This window comes from Taudactylus pleione, unplaced genomic scaffold (genome assembly GCF_031769625.1).
Source record: "Taudactylus pleione unplaced genomic scaffold, aTauple2 ptg000262l, whole genome shotgun sequence".
Lineage (NCBI taxonomy): Eukaryota > Metazoa > Chordata > Amphibia > Anura > Myobatrachidae > Taudactylus > Taudactylus pleione.
Window position 1 is genome coordinate 5,331,725 of NW_028284664.1, and position 15,790 is coordinate 5,347,514.

Genomic DNA, 15,790 nt, shown 5'->3' on the forward strand with positions numbered 1-15,790 from the left:
GCAACAAATACATTTTAAGTGTAAACTATGTCATTTTTGACCTTTTTGCCCACTTATTTGACATTAACCGATTACATAAATGGTGATTAGCATATGATTAGTATTATAAACTAAAAACATTTAGAAGTAAAATTCTTTAGTCTCCCTAAACTAAATGCTATAAACTATAAAGTTATAAAAAAGAATGGTTATTTAATGGGCAGTAAATGTTTTTTTGGCTGGAGATTTTGCTGATGTCTGGAAACCTGGCTGCTTAGATGCACAGGGGTGCCTGGCAAAGAGCACCCATTTTTGTCAAGTGCCATCCTAGCCAAAGAATGCAAAGAAGCAATTTTAGCCTAGTACAGTCTATGGTTTTGAAGAAATGAACCTCTACATGCCAATTTTCATAATTTGTTTCACTGTGGTATGTATGGAAATCGATGGCTATTCCTTAATGGGATATTGAATTTTTTTGCCAGTTAGCAGCTCTATCTTGTTAATGTTCTCCAATTTATAAAACCCTATTTAAATTTAACTTCCAACTTTCACTCTCCCTAAGATCAATCTTGAGGCACATGGTGGGGTATATAACTCTTAGGACTTTGCTTTTGGAATGTGCTTGCTTCGGCAGCACATATACTAAAATTGGAACGATACAGAGAAGATTAGCATGGCCCCTGCGCAAGGATGACACGCAAATTCGTGAAGCGTTCCATATTTTAGGTATATAGCTCTGGACAAATTAATTCTTTTCCACTTAATGATACCTGCAGATAAAAAGGTAAGAAGTTTTGCAAGCAAAGAACAAATCGACCAACTCTTGTATGATGTCATCAGTTAGACATGACTTATCATTGTGTGAATTGTGCAGACTGCCTCAGTTATATTTAAACTTAGAAAATTATTTAGCCACCTTCAATTCTTATTGAACTTGCAGGGGTGTATCTATTGGTCGAAGCGGAAACGTAAGGGACAGGTGCCCCCTCCAAGTCACTCCAGGTCTGAAGGCATGAATATGCACTGCTGCACCCAATAGGTTCTGCTTGGTACAATGGAAAAATGTATCTTTCTTTATCCAATAACTATTCATAACTCTAGACAATTGTACAGTACAAAACCACAATCTCCAGCAAATCAAATCTGCTATTATATAATTATTGAAGCCCATGGTGCATGCTGCAATCACCTAATTTGCTTAATGCATGAGATTTAAGACCCTTTCCACAAAGAACAAATGCCTAGCTTCTCCCCCTACACATAATGTTCCATCAAGAAACTCCCCAAGCACCCATGGATATACTAGACTTCTAAAAATTCTTTTTTTAACTCTGTGCCACAAAAATAAGAGCTGAACACATAATGTATTAGATGTCAAACCAAGGAGCCATTCACAACACATAAGCACCTCTAACAGAATGTACAAAAAAAAATAAAAAAAAAATGTTAGGGCTAGTTTAAATCATATACCAATACAATTAGGGAGACCATGTTGTGGCTTCAAAATATATATATATTATTAATTTACAATACTTACCATATGCTTTTCATCTGTATTTTTTACTTTTATTGTTAATTGAGCCAAAAGATAGTGCACACAATACTTAATTTACAATCTTAAAGTTTAGCAGTTACATAATTTGCATATATCCAAATTTGTTTAGCAACAAATACATTTTAAGTGTAAACTATGTCATTTTTGACCTTTTTGCCCACTTATTTGACATTAACCGATTACATAAATGGTGATTAGCATATGATTAGTATTATAAACTAAAAACATTTAGAAGTAAAATTCTTTAGTCTCCCTAAACTAAATGCTATAAACTATAAAGTTATAAAAAAGAATGGTTATTTAATGGGCAGTAAATGTTTTTTTGGCTGGAGATTTTGCTGATGTCTGGAAACCTGGCTGCTTAGATGCACAGGGGTGCCTGGCAAAGAGCACCCATTTTTGTCAAGTGCCATCCTAGCCAAAGAATGCAAAGAAGCAATTTTAGCCTAGTACAGTCTATGGTTTTGAAGAAATGAACCTCTACATGCCAATTTTCATAATTTGTTTCACTGTGGTATGTATGGAAATCGATGGCTATTCCTTAATGGGATATTGAATTTTTTTTGCCAGTTAGCAGCTCTATCTTGTTAATGTTCTCCAGTTTATAAAACCCTATTTAAATTTAACTTCCAACTTTCACTCTCCCTAAGATCAATCTTGAGGCACATGGTGGGGTATATAACTCTTAGGACTTTGCTTTTGGAATGTGCTTGCTTCGGCAGCACATATACTAAAATTGGAACGATACAGAGAAGATTAGCATGGCCCCTGCGCAAGGATGACACGCAAATTCGTGAAGCGTTCCATATTTTAGGTATATAGCTCTGGACAAATTAATTCGATTCCACTTAAGATACCTGCAGATAAAAAGTCAAGAAATTTTGCAAGCAAAGAACAAATCGACCAACTTTTTTATGACAAAATCAGTTCGACATGACATATCATTTTCAAATTCAATTCTTGTCTAAATTGTGCAGGTTGTCTCAGTACTTCTATTAAGTCTTAGAAAACAATTTTGCCACTTTCCATTCCTACTTCACTTGTTCTGTACTTAGGAGCAATTTTAATCTTGTACAGCCTATGGTTCCAAAAGAAATGAACCTCCACATGCTAATTTGCATAATTTATTTGACTGTGGTACGTATAGAAATTGGTGGCCTTTCCTTAATGGGATATTGAATTTTTTGCCAGTAAGTAGCTCTATCTTGTTTATTGTAAAGTGTTCTCCAGTCTTTGAAACCCCATCTGAATTTAACTTCCATCTTTTACTCTCCCTAAGATCAATCTTGAGGCACATGGTGGGGTATATATATCTTAGGACTTTGCTTTTGGAATGTGCTTGCTTCGGCAGCACATATACTAAAATTGGAACGATACAGAGAAGATTAGCATGGCCCCTGCGCAAGGATGACACGCAAATTCGTGAAGCGTTCCATATTTTAGGTATATAGCTCTGGACAAATTAATTCTTTTCCACTTAATGATACCTGCAGATAAAAAGGTAAGAAGTTTTGCAAGCAAAGAACAAATCGACCAACTCTTGTATGATGTCATCAGTTAGACATGACTTATCATTGTGTGAATTGTGCAGACTGCCTCAGTTATATTTAAACTTAGAAAATTATTTAGCCACCTTCAATTCTTATTGAACTTGCAGGGGTGTATCTATTGGTCGAAGCGGAAACGTAAGGGACAGGTGCCCCCTCCAAGTCACTCCAGGTCTGAAGGCATGAATATGCACTGCTGCACCCAATAGGTTCTGCTTGGTACAATGGAAAAATGTATCTTTCTTTATCCAATAACTATTCATAACTCTAGACAATTGTACAGTACAAAACCACAATCTCCAGCAAATCAAATCTGCTATTATATAATTATTGAAGCCCATGGTGCATGCTGCAATCACCTAATTTGCTTAATGCATGAGATTTAAGACCCTTTCCACAAAGAACAAATGCCTAGCTTCTCCCCCTACACATAATGTTCCATCAAGAAACTCCCCAAGCACCCATGGATATACTAGACTTCTAAAAATTCTTTTTTTAACTCTGTGCCACAAAAATAAGAGCTGAACACATAATGTATTAGATGTCAAACCAAGGAGCCATTCACAACACATAAGCACCTCTAACAGAATGTACAAAAAAAAAAAAAAAAAAAAAAAAAAAAAAAAAAAAAAAATGTTAGGGCTAGTTTAAATCATATACCAATACAATTAGGGAGACCATGTTGTGGCTTCAAAATATATATATATTATTAATTTACAATACTTACCATATGCTTTTCATCTGTATTTTTTACTTTTATTGTTAATTGAGCCAAAAGATAGTGCACACAATACTTAATTTACAATCTTAAAGTTTAGCAGTTACATAATTTGCATATATCCAAATTTGTTTAGCAACAAATACATTTTAAGTGTAAACTATGTCATTTTTGACCTTTTTGCCCACTTATTTGACATTAACCGATTACATAAATGGTGATTAGCATATGATTAGTATTATAAACTAAAAACATTTAGAAGTAAAATTCTTTAGTCTCCCTAAACTAAATGCTATAAACTATAAAGTTATAAAAAAGAATGGTTATTTAATGGGCAGTAAATGTTTTTTTGGCTGGAGATTTTGCTGATGTCTGGAAACCTGGCTGCTTAGATGCACAGGGGTGCCTGGCAAAGAGCACCCATTTTTGTCAAGTGCCATCCTAGCCAAAGAATGCAAAGAAGCAATTTTAGCCTAGTACAGTCTATGGTTTTGAAGAAATGAACCTCTACATGCCAATTTTCATAATTTGTTTCACTGTGGTATGTATGGAAATCGATGGCTATTCCTTAATGGGATATTGAATTTTTTTGCCAGTTAGCAGCTCTATCTTGTTAATGTTCTCCAGTTTATAAAACCCTATTTAAATTTAACTTCCAACTTTCACTCTCCCTAAGATCAATCTTGAGGCACATGGTGGGGTATATAACTCTTAGGACTTTGCTTTTGGAATGTGCTTGCTTCGGCAGCACATATACTAAAATTGGAATGATACAGAGAAGATTAGCATGGCCCCTGCGCAAGGATGACACGCAAATTCGTGAAGCGTTCCATATTTTAGGTATATAGCTCTGGACAAATTAATTCGATTCCACTTAAGATACCTGCAGATAAAAAGTCAAGAAATTTTGCAAGCAAAGAACAAATCGACCAACTTTTTTATGACAAAATCAGTTCGACATGACATATCATTTTCAAATTCAATTCTTGTCTAAATTGTGCAGGTTGTCTCAGTACTTCTATTAAGTCTTAGAAAACTATTTTGCCACTTTCCATTCCTACTTCACTTGTTCTGTACTTAGGAGCAATTTTAATCTTGTACAGCCTATGGTTCCAAAAGAAATGAACCTCCACATGCTAATTTGCATAATTTATTTGACTGTGGTACGTATAGAAATTGGTGGCCTTTCCTTAATGGGATATTGAATTTTTTGCCAGTAAGTAGCTCTATCTTGTTTATTGTAAAGTGTTCTCCAGTCTTTGAAACCCCATCTGAATTTAACTTCCATCTTTTACTCTCCCTAAGATCAATCTTGAGGCACATGGTGGGGTATATATATCTTAGGACTTTGCTTTTGGAATGTGCTTGCTTCGGCAGCACATATACTAAAATTGGAACGATACAGAGAAGATTAGCATGGCCCCTGCGCAAGGATGACACGCAAATTCGTGAAGCGTTCCATATTTTAGGTATATAGCTCTGGACAAATTAATTCTTTTCCACTTAATGATACCTGCAGATAAAAAGGTAAGAAGTTTTGCAAGCAAAGAACAAATCGACCAACTCTTGTATGATGTCATCAGTTAGACATGACTTATCATTGTGTGAATTGTGCAGACTGCCTCAGTTATATTTAAACTTAGAAAATTATTTAGCCACCTTCAATTCTTATTGAACTTGCAGGGGTGTATCTATTGGTCGAAGCGGAAACGTAAGGGACAGGTGCCCCCTCCAAGTCACTCCAGGTCTGAAGGCATGAATATGCACTGCTGCACCCAATAGGTTCTGCTTGGTACAATGGAAAAATGTATCTTTCTTTATCCAATAACTATTCATAACTCTAGACAATTGTACAGTACAAAACCACAATCTCCAGCAAATCAAATCTGCTATTATATAATTATTGAAGCCCATGGTGCATGCTGCAATCACCTAATTTGCTTAATGCATGAGATTTAAGACCCTTTCCACAAAGAACAAATGCCTAGCTTCTCCCCCTACACATAATGTTCCATCAAGAAACTCCCCAAGCACCCATGGATATACTAGACTTCTAAAAATTCTTTTTTTAACTTTGTGCCACAAAAATAAGAGCTGAACACATAATGTATTAGATGTCAAACCAAGGAGCCATTCACAACACATAAGCACCTCTAACAGAATGTACAAAAAAAAAAAAAATAAAAAAAAAAAAAAAAAAAAAAAAATAATTTTATGGCTAGTTTAAATCATATACCAATACAATTAGGGAGACCATGTTGTGGCTTCAAAATATATATATATTATTAATTTACAATACTTACCATATGCTTTTCATCTGTATTTTTTACTTTTATTGTTAATTGAGCCAAAAGATAGTGCACACAATACTTAATTTACAATCTTAAAGTTTAGCAGTTACATAATTTGCATATATCCAAATTTGTTTAGCAACAAATACATTTTAAGTGTAAACTATGTCATTTTTGACCTTTTTGCCCACTTATTTGACATTAACCGATTACATAAATGGTGATTAGCATATGATTAGTATTATAAACTAAAAACATTTAGAAGTAAAATTCTTTAGTCTCCCTAAACTAAATGCTATAAACTATAAAGTTATAAAAAAGAATGGTTATTTAATGGGCAGTAAATGTTTTTTTGGCTGGAGATTTTGCTGATGTCTGGAAACCTGGCTGCTTAGATGCACAGGGGTGCCTGGCAAAGAGCACCCATTTTTGTCAAGTGCCATCCTAGCCAAAGAATGCAAAGAAGCAATTTTAGCCTAGTACAGTCTATGGTTTTGAAGAAATGAACCTCTACATGCCAATTTTCATAATTTGTTTCACTGTGGTATGTATGGAAATCGATGGCTATTCCTTAATGGGATATTGAATTTTTTTTGCCAGTTAGCAGCTCTATCTTGTTAATGTTCTCCAGTTTATAAAACCCTATTTAAATTTAACTTCCAACTTTCACTCTCCCTAAGATCAATCTTGAGGCACATGGTGGGGTATATAACTCTTAGGACTTTGCTTTTGGAATGTGCTTGCTTCGGCAGCACATATACTAAAATTGGAACGATACAGAGAAGATTAGCATGGCCCCTGCGCAAGGATGACACGCAAATTCGTGAAGCGTTCCATATTTTAGGTATATAGCTCTGGACAAATTAATTCGATTCCACTTAAGATACCTGCAGATAAAAAGTCAAGAAATTTTGCAAGCAAAGAACAAATCGACCAACTTTTTTATGACAAAATCAGTTCGACATGACATATCATTTTCAAATTCAATTCTTGTCTAAATTGTGCAGGTTGTCTCAGTACTTCTATTAAGTCTTAGAAAACTATTTTGCCACTTTCCATTCCTACTTCACTTGTTCTGTACTTAGGAGCAATTTTAATCTTGTACAGCCTATGGTTCCAAAAGAAATGAACCTCCACATGCTAATTTGCATAATTTATTTGACTGTGGTACGTATAGAAATTGGTGGCCTTTCCTTAATGGGATATTGAATTTTTTGCCAGTAAGTAGCTCTATCTTGTTTATTGTAAAGTGTTCTCCAGTCTTTGAAACCCCATCTGAATTTAACTTCCATCTTTTACTCTCCCTAAGATCAATCTTGAGGCACATGGTGGGGTATATATATCTTAGGACTTTGCTTTTGGAATGTGCTTGCTTCGGCAGCACATATACTAAAATTGGAACGATACAGAGAAGATTAGCATGGCCCCTGCGCAAGGATGACACGCAAATTCGTGAAGCGTTCCATATTTTAGGTATATAGCTCTGGACAAATTAATTCTTTTCCACTTAATGATACCTGCAGATAAAAAGGTAAGAAGTTTTGCAAGCAAAGAACAAATCGACCAACTCTTGTATGATGTCATCAGTTAGACATGACTTATCATTGTGTGAATTGTGCAGACTGCCTCAGTTATATTTAAACTTAGAAAATTATTTAGCCACCTTCAATTCTTATTGAACTTGCAGGGGTGTATCTATTGGTCGAAGCGGAAACGTAAGGGACAGGTGCCCCCTCCAAGTCACTCCAGGTCTGAAGGCATGAATATGCACTGCTGCACCCAATAGGTTCTGCTTGGTACAATGGAAAAATGTATCTTTCTTTATCCAATAACTATTCATAACTCTAGACAATTGTACAGTACAAAACCACAATCTCCAGCAAATCAAATCTGCTATTATATAATTATTGAAGCCCATGGTGCATGCTGCAATCACCTAATTTGCTTAATGCATGAGATTTAAGACCCTTTCCACAAAGAACAAATGCCTAGCTTCTCCCCCTACACATAATGTTCCATCAAGAAACTCCCCAAGCACCCATGGATATACTAGACTTCTAAAAATTCTTTTTTTAACTTTGTGCCACAAAAATAAGAGCTGAACACATAATGTATTAGATGTCAAACCAAGGAGCCATTCACAACACATAAGCACCTCTAACAGAATGTACAAAAAAAAAAAAAAAAAAAAAAAATTTTATGGCTAGTTTAAATCATATACCAATACAATTAGGGAGACCATGTTGTGGCTTCAAAATATATATATATTATTAATTTACAATACTTACCATATGCTTTTCATCTGTATTTTTTACTTTTATTGTTAATTGAGCCAAAAGATAGTGCACACAATACTTAATGTACAATCTTAAAGTTTAGCAGTTACATAATTTGCATATATCCAAATTTGTTTAGCAACAAATACATTTTAAGTGTAAACTATGTCATTTTTGACCTTTTTGCCCACTTATTTGACATTAACCGATTACATAAATGGTGATTAGCATATGATTAGTATTATAAACTAAAAACATTTAGAAGTAAAATTCTTTAGTCTCCCTAAACTAAATGCTATAAACTATAAAGTTATAAAAAAGAATGGTTATTTAATGGGCAGTAAATGTTTTTTTGGCTGGAGATTTTGCTGATGTCTGGAAACCTGGCTGCTTAGATGCACAGGGGTGTCTGGCAAAGAGCACCCATTTTTGTCAAGTGCCATCCTAGCCAAAGAATGCAAAGAAGCAATTTTAGCCTAGTACAGTCTATGGTTTTGAAGAAATGAACCTCTACATGCCAATTTTCATAATTTGTTTCACTGTGGTATGTATGGAAATCGATGGCTATTCCTTAATGGGATATTGAATTTTTTTTGCCAGTTAGCAGCTCTATCTTGTTAATGTTCTCCAGTTTATAAAACCCTATTTAAATTTAACTTCCAACTTTCACTCTCCCTAAGATCAATCTTGAGGCACATGGTGGGGTATATAACTCTTAGGACTTTGCTTTTGGAATGTGCTTGCTTCGGCAGCACATATACTAAAATTGGAACGATACAGAGAAGATTAGCATGGCCCCTGCGCAAGGATGACACGCAAATTCGTGAAGCGTTCCATATTTTAGGTATATAGCTCTGGACAAATTAATTCGATTCCACTTAAGATACCTGCAGATAAAAAGTCAAGAAATTTTGCAAGCAAAGAACAAATCGACCAACTTTTTTATGACAAAATCAGTTCGACATGACATATCATTTTCAAATTCAATTCTTGTCTAAATTGTGCAGGTTGTCTCAGTACTTCTATTAAGTCTTAGAAAACAATTTTGCCACTTTCCATTCCTACTTCACTTGTTCTGTACTTAGGAGCAATTTTAATCTTGTACAGCCTATGGTTCCAAAAGAAATGAACCTCCACATGCTAATTTGCATAATTTATTTGACTGTGGTACGTATAGAAATTGGTGGCCTTTCCTTAATGGGATATTGAATTTTTTGCCAGTAAGTAGCTCTATCTTGTTTATTGTAAAGTGTTCTCCAGTCTTTGAAACCCCATCTGAATTTAACTTCCATCTTTTACTCTCCCTAAGATCAATCTTGAGGCACATGGTGGGGTATATATATCTTAGGACTTTGCTTTTGGAATGTGCTTGCTTCGGCAGCACATATACTAAAATTGGAACGATACAGAGAAGATTAGCATGGCCCCTGCGCAAGGATGACACGCAAATTCGTGAAGCGTTCCATATTTTAGGTATATAGCTCTGGACAAATTAATTCTTTTCCACTTAATGATACCTGCAGATAAAAAGGTAAGAAGTTTTGCAAGCAAAGAACAAATCGACCAACTCTTGTATGATGTCATCAGTTAGACATGACTTATCATTGTGTGAATTGTGCAGACTGCCTCAGTTATATTTAAACTTAGAAAATTATTTAGCCACCTTCAATTCTTATTGAACTTGCAGGGGTGTATCTATTGGTCGAAGCGGAAACGTAAGGGACAGGTGCCCCCTCCAAGTCACTCCAGGTCTGAAGGCATGAATATGCACTGCTGCACCCAATAGGTTCTGCTTGGTACAATGGAAAAATGTATCTTTCTTTATCCAATAACTATTCATAACTCTAGACAATTGTACAGTACAAAACCACAATCTCCAGCAAATCAAATCTGCTATTATATAATTATTGAAGCCCATGGTGCATGCTGCAATCACCTAATTTGCTTAATGCATGAGATTTAAGACCCTTTCCACAAAGAACAAATGCCTAGCTTCTCCCCCTACACATAATGTTCCATCAAGAAACTCCCCAAGCACCCATGGATATACTAGACTTCTAAAAATTCTTTTTTTAACTTTGTGCCACAAAAATAAGAGCTGAACACATAATGTATTAGATGTCAAACCAAGGAGCCATTCACAACACATAAGCACCTCTAACAGAATGTACAAAAAAAAAAAAAAAAAAAAAATTTTATGGCTAGTTTAAATCATATACCAATACAATTAGGGAGACCATGTTGTGGCTTCAAAATATATATATATTATTAATTTACAATACTTACCATATGCTTTTCATCTGTATTTTTTACTTTTATTGTTAATTGAGCCAAAAGATAGTGCACACAATACTTAATGTACAATCTTAAAGTTTAGCAGTTACATAATTTGCATATATCCAAATTTGTTTAGCAACAAATACATTTTAAGTGTAAACTATGTCATTTTTGACCTTTTTGCCCACTTATTTGACATTAACCGATTACATAAATGGTGATTAGCATATGATTAGTATTATAAACTAAAAACATTTAGAAGTAAAATTCTTTAGTCTCCCTAAACTAAATGCTATAAACTATAAAGTTATAAAAAAGAATGGTTATTTAATGGGCAGTAAATGTTTTTTTGGCTGGAGATTTTGCTGATGTCTGGAAACCTGGCTGCTTAGATGCACAGGGGTGTCTGGCAAAGAGCACCCATTTTTGTCAAGTGCCATCCTAGCCAAAGAATGCAAAGAAGCAATTTTAGCCTAGTACAGTCTATGGTTTTGAAGAAATGAACCTCTACATGCCAATTTTCATAATTTGTTTCACTGTGGTATGTATGGAAATCGATGGCTATTCCTTAATGGGATATTGAATTTTTTTTGCCAGTTAGCAGCTCTATCTTGTTAATGTTCTCCAGTTTATAAAACCCTATTTAAATTTAACTTCCAACTTTCACTCTCCCTAAGATCAATCTTGAGGCACATGGTGGGGTATATAACTCTTAGGACTTTGCTTTTGGAATGTGCTTGCTTCGGCAGCACATATACTAAAATTGGAACGATACAGAGAAGATTAGCATGGCCCCTGCGCAAGGATGACACGCAAATTCGTGAAGCGTTCCATATTTTAGGTATATAGCTCTGGACAAATTAATTCGATTCCACTTAAGATACCTGCAGATAAAAAGTCAAGAAATTTTGCAAGCAAAGAACAAATCGACCAACTTTTTTATGACAAAATCAGTTCGACATGACATATCATTTTCAAATTCAATTCTTGTCTAAATTGTGCAGGTTGTCTCAGTACTTCTATTAAGTCTTAGAAAACAATTTTGCCACTTTCCATTCCTACTTCACTTGTTCTGTACTTAGGAGCAATTTTAATCTTGTACAGCCTATGGTTCCAAAAGAAATGAACCTCCACATGCTAATTTGCATAATTTATTTGACTGTGGTACGTATAGAAATTGGTGGCCTTTCCTTAATGGGATATTGAATTTTTTGCCAGTAAGTAGCTCTATCTTGTTTATTGTAAAGTGTTCTCCAGTCTTTGAAACCCCATCTGAATTTAACTTCCATCTTTTACTCTCCCTAAGATCAATCTTGAGGCACATGGTGGGGTATATATATCTTAGGACTTTGCTTTTGGAATGTGCTTGCTTCGGCAGCACATATACTAAAATTGGAACGATACAGAGAAGATTAGCATGGCCCCTGCGCAAGGATGACACGCAAATTCGTGAAGCGTTCCATATTTTAGGTATATAGCTCTGGACAAATTAATTCTTTTCCACTTAATGATACCTGCAGATAAAAAGGTAAGAAGTTTTGCAAGCAAAGAACAAATCGACCAACTCTTGTATGATGTCATCAGTTAGACATGACTTATCATTGTGTGAATTGTGCAGACTGCCTCAGTTATATTTAAACTTAGAAAATTATTTAGCCACCTTCAATTCTTATTGAACTTGCAGGGGTGTATCTATTGGTCGAAGCGGAAACGTAAGGGACAGGTGCCCCCTCCAAGTCACTCCAGGTCTGAAGGCATGAATATGCACTGCTGCACCCAATAGGTTCTGCTTGGTACAATGGAAAAATGTATCTTTCTTTATCCAATAACTATTCATAACTCTAGACAATTGTACAGTACAAAACCACAATCTCCAGCAAATCAAATCTGCTATTATATAATTATTGAAGCCCATGGTGCATGCTGCAATCACCTAATTTGCTTAATGCATGAGATTTAAGACCCTTTCCACAAAGAACAAATGCCTAGCTTCTCCCCCTACACATAATGTTCCATCAAGAAACTCCCCAAGCACCCATGGATATACTAGACTTCTAAAAATTCTTTTTTTAACTTTGTGCCACAAAAATAAGAGCTGAACACATAATGTATTAGATGTCAAACCAAGGAGCCATTCACAACACATAAGCACCTCTAACAGAATGTACAAAAAAAAAAAAAAAAAAAAAAAAAAAAAAAAAAAAAAAAAATGTTAGGGCTAGTTTAAATCATATACCAATACAATTAGGGAGACCATGTTGTGGCTTCAAAATATATATATATTATTAATTTACAATACTTACCATATGCTTTTCATCTGTATTTTTTACTTTTATTGTTAATTGAGCCAAAAGATAGTGCACACAATACTTAATTTACAATCTTAAAGTTTAGCAGTTACATAATTTGCATATATCCAAATTTGTTTAGCAACAAATACATTTTAAGTGTAAACTATGTCATTTTTGACCTTTTTGCCCACTTATTTGACATTAACCGATTACATAAATGGTGATTAGCATATGATTAGTATTATAAACTAAAAACATTTAGAAGTAAAATTCTTTAGTCTCCCTAAACTAAATGCTATAAACTATAAAGTTATAAAAAAGAATGGTTATTTAATGGGCAGTAAATGTTTTTTTGGCTGGAGATTTTGCTGATGTCTGGAAACCTGGCTGCTTAGATGCACAGGGGTGTCTGGCAAAGAGCACCCATTTTTGTCAAGTGCCATCCTAGCCAAAGAATGCAAAGAAGCAATTTTAGCCTAGTACAGTCTATGGTTTTGAAGAAATGAACCTCTACATGCCAATTTTCATAATTTGTTTCACTGTGGTATGTATGGAAATCGATGGCTATTCCTTAATGGGATATTGAATTTTTTTTGCCAGTTAGCAGCTCTATCTTGTTAATGTTCTCCAGTTTATAAAACCCTATTTAAATTTAACTTCCAACTTTCACTCTCCCTAAGATCAATCTTGAGGCACATGGTGGGGTATATAACTCTTAGGACTTTGCTTTTGGAATGTGCTTGCTTCGGCAGCACATATACTAAAATTGGAACGATACAGAGAAGATTAGCATGGCCCCTGCGCAAGGATGACACGCAAATTCGTGAAGCGTTCCATATTTTAGGTATATAGCTCTGGACAAATTAATTCGATTCCACTTAAGATACCTGCAGATAAAAAGTCAAGAAATTTTGCAAGCAAAGAACAAATCGACCAACTTTTTTATGACAAAATCAGTTCGACATGACATATCATTTTCAAATTCAATTCTTGTCTAAATTGTGCAGGTTGTCTCAGTACTTCTATTAAGTCTTAGAAAACAATTTTGCCACTTTCCATTCCTACTTCACTTGTTCTGTACTTAGGAGCAATTTTAATCTTGTACAGCCTATGGTTCCAAAAGAAATGAACCTCCACATGCTAATTTGCATAATTTATTTGACTGTGGTACGTATAGAAATTGGTGGCCTTTCCTTAATGGGATATTGAATTTTTTGCCAGTAAGTAGCTCTATCTTGTTTATTGTAAAGTGTTCTCCAGTCTTTGAAACCCCATCTGAATTTAACTTCCATCTTTTACTCTCCCTAAGATCAATCTTGAGGCACATGGTGGGGTATATATATCTTAGGACTTTGCTTTTGGAATGTGCTTGCTTCGGCAGCACATATACTAAAATTGGAACGATACAGAGAAGATTAGCATGGCCCCTGCGCAAGGATGACACGCAAATTCGTGAAGCGTTCCATATTTTAGGTATATAGCTCTGGACAAATTAATTCTTTTCCACTTAATGATACCTGCAGATAAAAAGGTAAGAAGTTTTGCAAGCAAAGAACAAATCGACCAACTCTTGTATGATGTCATCAGTTAGACATGACTTATCATTGTGTGAATTGTGCAGACTGCCTCAGTTATATTTAAACTTAGAAAATTATTTAGCCACCTTCAATTCTTATTGAACTTGCAGGGGTGTATCTATTGGTCGAAGCGGAAACGTAAGGGACAGGTGCCCCCTCCAAGTCACTCCAGGTCTGAAGGCATGAATATGCACTGCTGCACCCAATAGGTTCTGCTTGGTACAATGGAAAAATGTATCTTTCTTTATCCAATAACTATTCATAACTCTAGACAATTGTACAGTACAAAACCACAATCTCCAGCAAATCAAATCTGCTATTATATAATTATTGAAGCCCATGGTGCATGCTGCAATCACCTAATTTGCTTAATGCATGAGATTTAAGACCCTTTCCACAAAGAACAAATGCCTAGCTTCTCCCCCTACACATAATGTTCCATCAAGAAACTCCCCAAGCACCCATGGATATACTAGACTTCTAAAAATTCTTTTTTTAACTTTGTGCCACAAAAATAAGAGCTGAACACATAATGTATTAGATGTCAAACCAAGGAGCCATTCACAACACATAAGCACCTCTAACAGAATGTACAAAAAAAAAAAAAAAAAAAAAAAAAAAAAAAAAATGTTAGGGCTAGTTTAAATCATATACCAATACAATTAGGGAGACCATGTTGTGGCTTCAAAATATATATATATTATTAATTTACAATACTTACCATATGCTTTTCATCTGTATTTTTTACTTTTATTGTTAATTGAGCCAAAAGATAGTGCACACAATACTTAATTTACAATCTTAAAGTTTAGCAGTTACATAATTTGCATATATCCAAATTTGTTTAGCAACAAATACATTTTAAGTGTAAACTATGTCATTTTTGACCTTTTTGCCCACTTATTTGACATTAACCGATTACATAAATGGTGATTAGCATATGATTAGTATTATAAACTAAAAACATTTAGAAGTAAAATTCTTTAGTCTCCCTAAACTAAATGCTATAAACTATAAAGTTATAAAAAAGAATGGTTATTTAATGGGCAGTAAATGTTTTTTTGGCTGGAGATTTTGCTGATGTCTGGAAACCTGGCTGCTTAGATGCACAGGGGTGCCTGGCAAAGAGCACCCATTTTTGTCAAGTGCCATCCTAGCCAAAGAATGCAAAGAAGCAATTTTAGCCTAGTACAGTCTATGGTTTTGAAGAAATGAACCTCTACATGCCAATTTTCATAATTTGTTTCACTGTGGTATGTATGGAAATCGATGGCTATTC

The 15,790-nt window shown here is 34.8% G+C and overlaps 13 non-coding genes across 13 annotated transcripts; all 13 read left to right on the plus strand.

Annotated features, from left to right (window-relative positions):
* Positions 1 to 597: 597 nt before the first annotated feature.
* Positions 598 to 704, plus strand: LOC148514088 (U6 spliceosomal RNA). Its single transcript, XR_015879871.1, has one exon. It is a non-coding gene; the product is annotated as a U6 spliceosomal RNA (small nuclear RNA).
* A 1,536-nt stretch (positions 705 to 2,240) lies between these two features.
* LOC148514089 (U6 spliceosomal RNA) lies at positions 2,241 to 2,347 on the plus strand. The gene has a single exon (XR_015879882.1). It is a non-coding gene; the product is annotated as a U6 spliceosomal RNA (small nuclear RNA).
* A 522-nt stretch (positions 2,348 to 2,869) lies between these two features.
* Positions 2,870 to 2,976, plus strand: LOC148514090 (U6 spliceosomal RNA). Its single transcript, XR_015879893.1, has one exon. It is a non-coding gene; the product is annotated as a U6 spliceosomal RNA (small nuclear RNA).
* A 1,555-nt stretch (positions 2,977 to 4,531) lies between these two features.
* LOC148514091 (U6 spliceosomal RNA) lies at positions 4,532 to 4,638 on the plus strand. Its single transcript, XR_015879568.1, has one exon. It is a non-coding gene; the product is annotated as a U6 spliceosomal RNA (small nuclear RNA).
* A 522-nt stretch (positions 4,639 to 5,160) lies between these two features.
* On the plus strand, positions 5,161 to 5,267 carry LOC148514092 (U6 spliceosomal RNA). The gene has a single exon (XR_015879904.1). It is a non-coding gene; the product is annotated as a U6 spliceosomal RNA (small nuclear RNA).
* A 1,559-nt stretch (positions 5,268 to 6,826) lies between these two features.
* LOC148514093 (U6 spliceosomal RNA) lies at positions 6,827 to 6,933 on the plus strand. The gene has a single exon (XR_015879915.1). It is a non-coding gene; the product is annotated as a U6 spliceosomal RNA (small nuclear RNA).
* A 522-nt stretch (positions 6,934 to 7,455) lies between these two features.
* LOC148514094 (U6 spliceosomal RNA) lies at positions 7,456 to 7,562 on the plus strand. Its single transcript, XR_015879926.1, has one exon. It is a non-coding gene; the product is annotated as a U6 spliceosomal RNA (small nuclear RNA).
* Positions 7,563 to 9,102: 1,540 nt separating this feature from the next.
* LOC148514095 (U6 spliceosomal RNA) lies at positions 9,103 to 9,209 on the plus strand. Its single transcript, XR_015879937.1, has one exon. It is a non-coding gene; the product is annotated as a U6 spliceosomal RNA (small nuclear RNA).
* A 522-nt stretch (positions 9,210 to 9,731) lies between these two features.
* On the plus strand, positions 9,732 to 9,838 carry LOC148514096 (U6 spliceosomal RNA). Its single transcript, XR_015879948.1, has one exon. It is a non-coding gene; the product is annotated as a U6 spliceosomal RNA (small nuclear RNA).
* Positions 9,839 to 11,376: 1,538 nt separating this feature from the next.
* LOC148514097 (U6 spliceosomal RNA) lies at positions 11,377 to 11,483 on the plus strand. The gene has a single exon (XR_015879960.1). It is a non-coding gene; the product is annotated as a U6 spliceosomal RNA (small nuclear RNA).
* Positions 11,484 to 12,005: 522 nt separating this feature from the next.
* Positions 12,006 to 12,112, plus strand: LOC148514098 (U6 spliceosomal RNA). The gene has a single exon (XR_015879971.1). It is a non-coding gene; the product is annotated as a U6 spliceosomal RNA (small nuclear RNA).
* Positions 12,113 to 13,670: 1,558 nt separating this feature from the next.
* Positions 13,671 to 13,777, plus strand: LOC148514099 (U6 spliceosomal RNA). The gene has a single exon (XR_015879982.1). It is a non-coding gene; the product is annotated as a U6 spliceosomal RNA (small nuclear RNA).
* A 522-nt stretch (positions 13,778 to 14,299) lies between these two features.
* Positions 14,300 to 14,406, plus strand: LOC148514100 (U6 spliceosomal RNA). The gene has a single exon (XR_015879993.1). It is a non-coding gene; the product is annotated as a U6 spliceosomal RNA (small nuclear RNA).
* The last annotated feature ends 1,384 nt before the right edge of the window (positions 14,407 to 15,790 follow it).